Source organism: Lissotriton vulgaris, chromosome 1_1 (genome assembly GCF_964263255.1).
Source record: "Lissotriton vulgaris chromosome 1_1, aLisVul1.2, whole genome shotgun sequence".
In the NCBI taxonomy this organism is placed as follows: Eukaryota; Metazoa; Chordata; class Amphibia; order Caudata; family Salamandridae; genus Lissotriton; species Lissotriton vulgaris.
In genome coordinates this window covers 251,054,441-251,066,632 of record NC_141685.1, presented here as the reverse complement: position 1 = coordinate 251,066,632, position 12,192 = coordinate 251,054,441, and the positions used below count along the sequence as shown (strand labels likewise).

The following is a 12,192-nucleotide window of genomic DNA, read 5'->3' as shown; positions in this document are numbered from 1 at the left end:
GAGGTGAGTGGAGACACCTGCTCCCCTGTTGTGTGTATGGAGGTGAGTGGAGACACGTGCACACCTGTTGTGTGTATGGATGTGAGTGGAGACACGTGCTCCCCTGGTGTGTGTATGGAGGTGAGTGGAGACATGTGCGCCCCTGTAGTGTGGATGGAGGTGAGTGGAGACACATGCGCCCCTGTTGTGTGTATGGATGTGAATGGAGACACGTGCGCACCTGTTGTGTGTATGGAGGTGAGTGGAGACACATGCGCCCCTGTTGTGTGTATGGAGGTGAGTGGAGACATATGCGCCCCTGTTGTGAGTATGGAGGTGAGTGGAGACACGTGCGCACCTGTTGTGTGTATGGAGGTGAGTGGAGACACATGCGCCCCTGTTGTGAGTATGGAGGTGAGTGGAGATTCCTGCGCCCCTGTTGTGTGTATGGAGGTGAGTGGAGACACATGCGCCCCAGTTGTGAGTATGGAGGTGAGTGGAGACACGTGTGCACCTGTTGTGTGTATGGAGGTGAGTGGAGACACATGCGCCCCTGTTGTGAGTATGGAGGTGAGTGGAGACTCCTGCGCCCCTGTTGTGTGTATGGAGGTGAGTGGAGACATATGCACACCTGTTGTGTGTATGGAGTTGAGTAGAGACACGTGCGCACCTGTTGTGTGTATGGAGGTGAGTGGAGACACCTGCTCCCCTGTTGTGTGTATGGAGGTGAGTGGAGACACTTGCTCCCCTGTTGTGTGTATGGAGGTGAGTGGAGACACGTGCGCACCTGTTGTGTGTCTGGAGGTGAGTGGAGACACCTGCGCCCCTGTTGTGTGTATGGAGGTGAGAGGAGACACATGCGCCCCTGTTGTGTGTATGAAGGTGAGTGGAGACACATGCGCCCCTGTTGTGTGTATGGAGGTGAGTGGAGACACGTGCACCCCTGTTAAGTGTATGGAGGTGAGTGGAGACTCCTGCTCCCCTGTTGTGTGTATGGAGGTGAGTGGAGACACGTGTGCACCTGTTGTGTGTATGGAGGTGGATGGAGACACGTGCGCACCTGTTGTGTGTATGGAGATGAGTGGAGACACCTGCTCCCCTGTTGTGTGTATGGAGGTGAGTGAAGACACCTGCTCCCCTGTTGTGTGTATGGAGGTGAGTGGAGACACGTGCGCACCTGTTGTGTGTATGGAGGTGAGTGGAAACACATGCGCCCCTGTTGTGTGTATGGAGGTGAGTGGAGACACGTGCGCACCTGTTGTGTGTATGGAGGTGAGTGGAGACACGTGCGCACCTGTTGGTTGTATGGAGGTGAGTGGAGACACCTGCTCCCCTGTTGTGTGTTTAGAGGTGAGTGGAGACATGTGTGCACCTGTTGTGTGTATGGAGGTGAGTGGAGACACGTGCGCACCTGTTGTGTGTATGGAGGTGAGTGGAGACACCTGCTCCCCTGTTGTGTGTATGGAGGTGAGTGGAGACACCTGCTTGCCTGTTGTGTGTATGGAGGTGAGTGGCCTGTGTCCTGTCATGGGGAGAGCAGGCGCTGAGTGCCTTTAACAAGGGCATGGGTCTCAAGTCACGGGGCCTCACCACGATTTCAATCTACAGCAGATGGAACAAGGTACTGTAAGGGCACACATCTTAAACAAGCATTGACATAGGCAATAGGTCTTGCTTTTGGGATATTTAGTTGTGCAGCACAATATCTTTGGTACAACATCAACTGTTGCATGGCAAAACACTTTTAAGGTCCCGAAGGCGAGACCTATTGGCTATGCCAATGCTTGATTTTTTGTTGTTGCAGTTAGCGTAAACTTGGCCCACTGCCATTAGATCGCTTTAGGCAACAAACAGATTATATTTCACTTTTTTGCCCAACAGTTCTGGTGGAATTGTCATCTCCCTTCATATGTTGGGTAGTTACCTATAAAGTGCAGAAATAAAACAAAAAGCATTTTTGATTTGTATCCATTAACACTTTATTAAAGCCTTTCATTTACACCCTGTTGTCCCGTCTGTGTGTCTCCTTGTAAGTTATCCGGTGTGAAGGGCGCTGGAGTCAGGTCCACACTGTGCGTGTGACTGTTGTGCAGCCACAGGAGAAAGGTGTCCACACAGGCACAGGAATGATAAAACACCTGTGTTGCCCAGCACCGCCTAAAGATAATGTATGGATGTCCACAGAGACCAGGAGGAGAATGAAAACAGGAAGGGAGGGGGTATGTTCGAGATACAGGTGCCCCACTACTCTAGACCCAGAATAATTGGAAGCAAATAACAAATACAAATGGCGCCCTGCTCAATACCTAGAATAATATAAAACAAATGAAGTGAAAAATAAAAGTATCTCAGGTCCCACCGAGATTTGAACTCGGATTGGTAGATTCAGAGTCCAGAGTGCAAACCATTACACCATGGAACCACCTAGATACAATCATGTGACCTTTCCCTTAAGTGCTAACTTTCTATTGGTCAACAGCGTATGTTAAACGTCCAATCAAAGAAGTCTATTTCTCAATAAAATCCTTAAAACACCGTACACGAAACTTTGATTTAACCAACACATAGAAAATGACACATTGATGCTTCAAACTGTCCTTTGGGGCAGCGCTTTAAGTTGCTTTAAGTGTTGGTGTATTTCGGAGAAACGGCGCACACAGGAGCTGCCCCCACAGAGGAGATAAAACAGGAACTTCCTAAATCCTCATCGCCTATAAATCAACACAGCGGGTTATTAATGTCACAACACAGACTCTAAAGCGCCTCTCCCATAGCACGGGCGGAGCAGGAAAGAAACGAGCATTTCACACGGTGAGAGCACAGGAAACGGGTGCCTTCGTTTTATGCCACGCGCTATTTATAAAATCAGTACTCTTTGTTGTGTGAAAAAAATGCAAATATCGAATAACCCTTCATAGTATCGATCTGTGGCTTTTTTCCTCCAGTTCATTAATACTACAGCAGCTGTGCAGCAAGGGCTGGGGCGGGAACAGGAGCCGAGGGGTCGGGGTAAACCACAAAGGGCTTTAGACTGATAGAAGGGAACAGACGCAAGTGAGAGTTATTAGGACTTCCAGAGCCATTTTGGTTTGGAAAGAATAAAATAATTTTATAATGTTGCAATAGCAAAAAAACTGTACTTGCCATACCGGGAGTCGAACCCGGGCCGCCTGGGTGAAAACCAGGAATCCTAACCGCTAGACCATATGGGAGGCTGCCTACAAGAATTGCAGTCTGTCTCAGACCTTATCTTTCAGACTCTAGTCTGTACCTTTTCAGTTAAACTGCCACCCATCAGGGTCCAACCATGAATGGGGTAACAGACCACCCCCGCACTACTGACAAACCAGAAGGAATGAGGGGTGATTTGTGCAACATCCTGCTCATGTCTCATCATTCACAACCCTGGACCTTCTCCAGACCCAGAGCCCAGGACCAGAGGACAGCAGCAGCCCCCGCACTGCCTCTTACTGCCCCCCCCCCCCAGCCAGACAAAGCCACGCCCCTCTCCCAGGACCCCCCTTCACTCCTGTGTCTCCTCACCAAGCTGAGGGCCCCACAAACCCCTCTCCAGTTACCGTCCAGCTGCTTCCTTGAGCCCCCCCCCCCCCCCTCCCCCTGTCACAGGCCCCAGGCTCCCCCCAGGGGGCTCCAGTCACACCCCCTCTCCCCCTCCTATCAGCTCCGACCTCAGTCCTGACACTGGATTGGTTCACACCGAGGAGGGAGGACCAGCTCAGGTCACCCTGGCTTCTTCCCAGGTATCTTCAGATGCACAGAGTGACCGCCAGGGGGCAGCACCGCCACAGCACTCACAACCCACAGGGCCATGGAGCAGCAACGGGACATCAGCAGCCTTGACAGGGGGCAGACCCCGAATAATCCCGCACAGCATTCTGGGAGAGCGAGGGCGGAGCCTCTGCGGTTTGTTTATACAAAAGTAAACATCTGGGGTCGAAAGCAATAAACACACATTTGTAGGCATTTTCTTCAGTGTTGTCCCTTTCTGACATCATTTCAATTTAAAAGACCCGAATGGAAGAACTTTTTTAACAATCGGGTAGGATAAGTATCTTGTCTGAAGCATGGGAGGGCAGGTTAAACATTCTGAAGTACAAATGTTTCCATATTTATTCGTGTCAAATGTAAACAAGTTATAAATCAAAATGTATCTATGTTACACCGGATGTAAAAAGTGTGCACTGATAGGGTCAGGGTGCAGTTTCTTTCCCCCATTTGTTCCTTTCATTCATGCGGGTCCCCAAGTACGCTTTCGGCTGCTCTGCCTTGTTATTCTGAGTCAGGTGTTAAAAGGGGGTCCTGGCCCCTAGTTTGAGGGCCCAGAGTACGGAGGCCCCGGGGCACCGGAAGCAAACACCCCTCCTTGATACAACCATGGCCCGGTGACCTCTGATTGCCCTCTGACCCCTCAGACTGCATTCCTGGCAGACCTCTTTTATAGAGGAGGTGGTACAGCAATAATATATCCAAATGTAAACACGAAATACCCTAAATAAATAAATAAACAAATATAACTCAGATCCAATACCAGGAAACCTTCGGTGTTTGAGCGCTACACATATATAACGAGATAACATAACCCAATTATTAACTTTGGGATCCCAAACATAACAAATGGAAATATATCATGAAAATCAGTCAGGACTCAGCCGTTTCCCTATTAGTGAAATATCTGTCGGGTTTGCAGCTTTATCAAGTGATAAAAAACATATCAGTGCCCACTCCTCGTGCGATATAGCGCCTTGTCATTCACATTGCAGCTGGACCTTCGATTTTATTTTATTTATTATTTTATTTATGCATTTTTATATAGCGCGGACTTTACCCGAAGGCGTCAGAGCGCTTCACATTAGGAACAGAAATGAAACATAATGAGAAACATTACAAAAGAGCAGATTACAAAAGCATACGTTACTTACATAAGGTAATAGTGACAAATGTGAGCAAACAAAATACATGAGGTAGTAAAAATTGTGAGCCACCAAAATTACATGAGGTAGTAAGGGTAATAATGACAATTGTGAGCAAACAAAATACTTGAGGTAGTAGTAAAAATTGTGAGCAACCAAAAATACATGAGGTAGTAAAGGTAATAGTGATAATTGTGAGCAAACAAAATACTTGAGGTAGTAAAAATTGTGAGCAACCAAAAATACATGAGGTAGTCACAAGTGCACAAGAGGAAAGTGACAAGTGTGTAGTTATAAGAGAAAACAGAGTATAAATTGAGGTATAATACTGCAATAAATGCTAGGCACACGAACAAGCGTTACGTAGGCAAGGTGGCACTTGTGCAAGTATCAAAGGTAAAAACATGTGAGAGGTAGTAACCGTGTGTTACAAGGGCAAAGTGGTGTGTGCATGTTACAAAAGGGCACCGAACACAAGAACATGGAGAATACTGCGAAAAGGCAGACACTCCAACCACAGGACAAACACTGGGAAGGCACTTCCATGATCATGGAAAGTAGAAAATATCAGTAGTGGGAAGTCTTCCTCCAAATAGCAAGAGGACGTGAATTACTTTTGGAGGTGTCTCTGGAGGAGGAGAACTTTGAGGTCCCTTTTGAAGGCCTGGGAGGAGGCGGTGGTCCGGAGCTGAGGCGGAAACGAGTTCCAGATTCTCACTGCATTGCCTGAAAAGGATTGGGCCATTGTTCTTTCCTTCTTGAAAGTGGGAGGTTCAAGCAGTAGATTCTCCGCATTGCGTGAAGGTCTAGAGCCTCCAGAGAGTTTCAGTTTATTCGCCAGGTAGCGGGGAGAGGAGGAGTGCAAGGCTTTGTGGGTGATACAAGCGGTCTTGTAGATAGCTCTGGCCTCGAAGGGAAGCCAGCGGAGGGTGGATAACATCGGTGTGATGTGATCGCATCTTTTGGCCCCATAAATGAAACGAGCTGCTGAATGGAAGACAGACTTAAGTGGGGACAGGTGAGATTTGGGGAGGCCAGTAAGAAGAGAATTGCAGTAGTCTAGTCTGGAGAGGACCAGCGATTGCACCAGGGTTATAAGGTCCTGCTCCGGGAAGAAGCGACGTATTGCCCAAAGAAGGCGCAGTTGGTAGCGAGCAGATTTTGCAATAGAATTGATGTGGGGAGTTAGATTGAGATTTTTGTCTAGAATGACACCAAGGGATTTTGCGCTGTCGACAATGATGGGTTTATTGTTGAGTAGATTCATCTGATCCATCCATGATTGAACCGGGGGAGGAGAGAGTGAGGAGGAGAAGAGGAGGAATTCAGTTTTGGAGGGATTCAGAATCAGTTGATGAGATGACATCCAATTTTGAATGGAGTCGAGAGTGGAGCTTAGGATGGAGAGGTCATGAGTGGAGGCAACCTTGAGGTAGAGTTGAGTGTCATCTGCATAGAGATGATAGTGAATCCCGGATTTGCTTAGGAGGTTTCCCAGTGGTTCTAAGTATAGATTGAACAATGTGGGTGCAAGTATAGAGCCTTGGGGAACACCTTGACCCACCGCCACAGGAGAAGAAAGACTGTTCGCTATTTTGATCATTTGAGATCTGTCAGAGAGGAAGGATGCAAACCATTTAAGCACAGTGCCCTCCAAGCCCATTCTCTGTTGAAGAATATTGAGGAGGGTGTTGTGATTAACAGTGTCGAAGGCTGCGGAAAGGTCAAGGAGAATTAGCAGACAGGACCCCCCTGAGTCGAGTATCCTCAGCGCATCATCAACCACTTGCAGTAGGGCTGTTTCAGTGCTGCAGTTTTGGATGAAGCCGGACTGACAATTGTCAAGAAGATCATTGTCCTTGATATGACGAGAGAGTTGTTTGGCTACACATCTTTCCGTGATCTTCGCAAGAAAGGGAAGGTTGGTGATGGGGCGGAAGTTGTTGAGGTCATTCGCATCAGCAGTAGGCTTTTTCAGCAGAGGGGTGACCTGCCCAGTTTTGAAGGAGACAGGAAGGGATCCTTGCCAGAGGGAGATATTGATCAGAGTGGACCAATAGGAGAGGGAATGGGTATAGAAGTCAAAGGCAATGGCACTGGGAATAGGGTCAAGAGAATGGTTGGAGGGCTTTGTTTCGCGTATGCACTTGAGAAGGGCATCTTCAGATATGGGGTCAAAGCTCTGCCAAATGGTTAAGGATTTGCGCTTCTCTGGAGGTGTAGGATGAGCAACCTGATCCACAAGTGATTTCACCTTTTCATCGAAGAAAATAGCGAATTCCGCTGCTCTCTTTGTAGAATCCTCCACCTTGGAGGTTGGGGGAGAGCAGCTTGGAGTCTTGATGAGATCGAATAGTTTTTTGGGTCTATTTTTGGCAGAGTCAAGGAGGGTTTTGAAGTGCGTCGCTTTCTCAAGGAAGATGTGCTTGTGGTATTTGGATCTTGCTGTGCGAAGCAAGGCTAAATTGTCAGTGGAAGGCAATTGCCTCCTTTGCTTCTCCAGGACTCTTAGCTGCTTCCTTTCCTCATAAAGGGATTTGTTGAACCAAGGTGCTGAGGGAGTGGGCCTTATCCTTTTGCTTTTAAGTGGAACGACGTTATTAATTTCAGCTGCAAGAACTGTGAGGCATTGGGAGGTGAGATCGTCAACAGCTATGTTCGGGTCTAGCCTTGGAAGTGAAAGCAAAGCTGATTCACAGAGGGGACCGACATCAATGTTTTTGGTGTCACGGAACCAGGAGATGGCCCTTTTGGGTTGGCCAAGAGTTATAGAGTGTGAAAGTTGAAGAGAGAATGGGATGAGGTGGTGGTCAGACCAATCTACATGAATAGGGGTAGAAGTAGAAAGCATGCCTGCTTTAGAAATAACAAGGTCCAGGATTGCGCCCTTAGAGTGGGTTGGTTCAGTGCAGTGTTGGATAAGATCACTTGCCGAGAAGAAGGTGGCCAGTGAGTTCGCAGAGGAGTCTTGCGGTGCGCCCCAGTGGAGATTGAAGTCACCCACGATGGTCTGATTGTCACTTTGAGAGTATTGGTCGCTGATGAAGTCTTTGAGATCTTCTATAAACGAAGAGCTACTACTACGAGGCGGGCGGTAAATGATATGGAATCTGAGCGGTGAACGGTGTTGCAATTGAAGTTCAAGAGAAAGGCATTCAAAGGTGTTGGAGGAGCTGCTAGGAGACGCCTTAAGTTGGAGGGCGTTTCTGAAGATGACTGCAACACCTCCCCCCGTGTTTTCAGTTCTGTCATTCCTAAGTATGGAATAACCTATGGGTACTAGGAGATCAAATATAGAGTGAGAGGTATCTTTGAACCAGGTCTCTGTGAGGAAGAGCATGTCAAGTTTGTGGAGGGAGATGGTGTCGGATATTTCAAGTTTGTGTTTAACTGCAGATCTGCAGTTGTGAAGCATACAGCGCAGCTCTGTCAAGACTGTTTTGGTGACGGGGGCACTTGGGCTCTGAAGGGTGATCGGGATATTGTACATTTGCGGGGGTGCTCGGGAGGGTTTAGGTGGACGCTTTGTTCTGACAGAGGTGATGGTCGGAATAGTGTAGACAGTGGGGTTGCTAGGGTATGCCTGTTGAAGAAGGGTGGCGTTCAGGGGCTTGTGTAAATTAACGACGTTTGCAGACGAAAGGTTGAGCTTGGCTGTATTGGGGTGAGGGGGCGAGGTGAATCTCTGGGGAAGTTGGGAGGGAGTAGAGGTGCATGGAGGGGTGGAGATCTTAGAGCATAAAAGTGAAATGGCAGCTGTAAGCTGAGAGATGGAGGTGATCAGAGAGCCAAGCGTATTTTCCAGTGAGAAAGAGGCCGAGCGCGGAAGGTTGGGTGGCTCGATTGAAATAAGGGGGGGTGGAATTGGTGGTGGACGGCAGGGAGAAGTGGGGGGACAGGAGGTGTGTTGGGGGGTGGGGTTCACAGGTGGGGAAAGGTGGGGGTTGGGAGCGGGAGTAAGTGAATTGGGGGTTAAGGGAGAGTTGTCATTGTTGGTGTTGCAAGAGGGAGAGGAATTAAGGACAAATTTAGAGGGAGAAAGGTGCGGAACACGTCGGTAGGGAAGTAGGAGGGGGGAGGCCTGTGTGGCGTCATGGGAGTGTAGGAGGTTTGGGAGGAACAGAGGTGCATTGGTTGCGGAGGTCCTGTCAGTTAGGAGAGGTAGCACTGAGGGAACGGTCATCTGGCAGAGTGAGGGGGGTTGAGAGAAGGGGAAGTTGAGGAGGGGAAGTGGTTCTGCTGGGCCTGAGTGAGGGAGATGGAAGGTGTTCCTAGGAGTGGCAAGGGGGTAGTGCGGCAGTACTGGAGGAGTAGGAGGGAGGAGAGAGATGCAGTGGGAATGTGGCAGAAACGGGGTGAATGATGAGGGGATGAAGGGGTGGAGAGGAGGGATGGAGAGAGGGCTAAGGGGAGCATAGGGAAAGTTAATTGGGAGAGAGTGTTGGAGGAGAGGTGGACTAAAGAAGGGGGTGACGGGAAGAAGTATGGGGGAGGAGAATAGATTGGAGTGTCGTGAAGGTGCAGATGGGACGAGGAGCGTGTTAGCTAGTGGTAAGGCTGAAGTAATGCGGGATGGGACATACTGTGGGGGAGGAGGATTAGGAGATGAGGTAAGTTGGGGGGGGAGGGAAGAGGGCCGACCTGCCCTTCTCGTGAGTGCAGACAGTTGGAGTGGGGAGGGGTCGGCGGAGGAGAAAGGGAGTAATGGGTGGAGCTGGAAGGAGAGTCAAGGGGAGACCCGGTTGCAGAGACGGGGAGTAGGGAGGGGAAGAGGTGGTCAAAGATCGAGAGGCAGGAGTCTTTGCCTTGGATCATGACAGTACCGTTGTTATAGAGTGAGATAGTGAGGTAGCCATTGAAGCACCCAGAGGGGGAAATTTTTAGTTGTTTCCCATAAGGGATAGAGGAGGAGGAGGTGACGTTAAGGGAATTGTAAAAACTGTTGGACCAAGAGGGTATGTCGCGAGTGAAGAAGATGAAATCGTTTTTGAGCCTCCCAAGACGACCATTGTAAAATTGATCCACAAAAAGGGAGTCTGGGAAACGTTCAATAGTGCTATGCTTAAGTCGTTTTATTGTAGCTTTAGTCTGGTCGGGAGGATAAATGATTTTGTAGCAATTGGCTCCAGACTTAATTCGAGAGGTGGCCATGTTGGGAAACTGAGGCGAAGGAGGGTGGGGGAGAGATGGGAGGGGTGTTGCTGGGAGAGCGGAAGTGAGGAGAAAAAAGAGGGCAAAAAGGGGGCGCATAATCCAAACGTTTGTGGTGGGAGAACCGGGTTGATGTGCCGTCAGGCAGTAAAAAGGCCTAAACGATGCAGCTGGCACTACTTGCTGCGCAGCTGTAAAAAGGCCTAAACGGTGCAGCTGGCACTACTTGCTGCGCAGCTGTAAAAGGCCTAAACGGTGCAGCTGGCACTATTTGCTGCGCAGCTGTAAAATTGTTCAAAATTGTTCGATAGCTCAGTTGGTAGAGCAGAGGACTGTAGTGAAGTAACTGTCATCCTTAGGTCGCTGGTTCAAATCCGGCTCGAAGGACTTTTGCAAACTCTTCACTTTTTTTCTCTCTGCTTCACAATGGAAAGCGCCTCTTTCTCGGACCCTCACACGCCTGGGCTTTTCCTGCCTCCCCTCTTCACCTTTCCAGCCCAGCTCTCTCCTCCGGCAGGGCTGAGGGGGGTGGTGTCTCCCGCCACCCCCTCCCTGTGTGCAGCCCCCGCTGCAATGCCCCCTCATCAGACAGAGCCAGGGGCCCCTGGGCTGAAGAGCCAGTCCGGGGCCCGTCTGAAGCAGCCCTGGGAGCTGGTTGTGGTGACTCTGGCATCAGGGGATGCTGCTGAGAGCGTCTGCTAGGAGGTGAGAGGGTTGTTGTGAGGTGTGAGGGAGGAGTGTGTTTGTGTGTGTATCGTGGGAGAGAGTGTGTGTGTGTTTGTTGAGCCCGTGGCCCCCTGTGTTGGTGTCAAGGAGTTGATAAATTACACGAACCAGTAGCATATCGGGGAGAGGCGGCTCGAAGGCCACATGAGGAGCGGCCCAGCAAGTCGAGATTCATCGGTTCCTCGTTAGTATAGTGGTCAGTATCCCCGCCTGTCACGCGGGAGACCGGGGTTCAATTCCCCGACGGGGAGATATATATTTTTAAACTAAGCAAACATTTTAAGGATAGAAAACCTTTTTTAAATGCAATTTATAATGTTACACTGATATTACAATTTGCTGATACATTTTATGTATGGCCACACCTTTACAATTACAAATATTTAGAAGTGTTTTACCTTTTGGACAACATTTGTGCCTTTTCCTTTTAAGTAATTGAAAAAGTAAAAAGTAATTGAGGCTTATTATTTATAGAAATACATATGACATTAAAATTAAAGAACTACATGGAAAATGCATTTTACAGAATATTCTTCATGCTAAATAAATGGAATGTCGGGGCGGGCTCTGAATGAGGAATTGTTTTATCCGAAGGTGTCACTTTTATCTATTTAAACGTAACAGTTTAGAACCTACAGACACATTGTGAAAGTAAAAGTGCCACTGGGCCGGACGTGCACGCCCCCCCACCTCATCAGAGATCTTATATTCCCCGGGTCCAGCATGAGTACCTAACACAGGTCGGTGTTTGCCCTCTATATTGGGACATGATAGGACGGCAGGTCCCTGCCTTGAAAGTAACACCCTGTCCAGTAGGGTGACCAACTGGCATGGGTGCAATTCAGGACGGTGAGTGTAAAAATTCAGGACAAAACTTTGGCACAAAAGTAACGTTTTAAAGACACATCAGAGGAGGTTGCGCAATACTATATAAGTAAGTCCATCCAAATCCAAACATATTCTTCCATTTGCAAACCTATTCATCATGTATCCTTCATTCCATTCATCATTTAATTCCTCTATCCACACTTTTACTCATCCATCCACCATTTCACAATATCCATCCATACACTCATCCATCCACTCATCCACCCATCCACTCATCCATCCAGCCATTTACCCTTTCACCTATCCAGCCATCCTTTTACTTACTCATCCATCCACCCAGTCACTCACCCTTTCACCCATTCACCTTTTCAGTCATCCATCCATCCTCCCATTCTCTCTACATTGACTCTTTCACTTAGGCATCCTTCCTTCAATCCATCCACCCATCCATCTACTCCTCCACTCATGAATCCATGCATTGACCCTATCACTTATCCATCCATCCTTTCACTCATCCATCCATCCTTTGTCTCATCCATCCACGTTTTCACACCTTCACTCATCTATCTATCCTTTT

General features: G+C 48.6%; 2 non-coding genes across 2 annotated transcripts; one reads left to right on the top strand and one right to left on the bottom strand.

The window, feature by feature from the left end:
• Positions 1 to 3,119: 3,119 nt before the first annotated feature.
• TRNAE-UUC (transfer RNA glutamic acid (anticodon UUC)) lies at positions 3,120 to 3,191 on the bottom strand. Its single transcript has one exon. It is a non-coding gene; the product is annotated as a tRNA-Glu (tRNA).
• A 7,775-nt stretch (positions 3,192 to 10,966) lies between these two features.
• On the top strand, positions 10,967 to 11,038 carry TRNAD-GUC (transfer RNA aspartic acid (anticodon GUC)). The gene has a single exon. It is a non-coding gene; the product is annotated as a tRNA-Asp (tRNA).
• Positions 11,039 to 12,192: the final 1,154 nt, after the last annotated feature.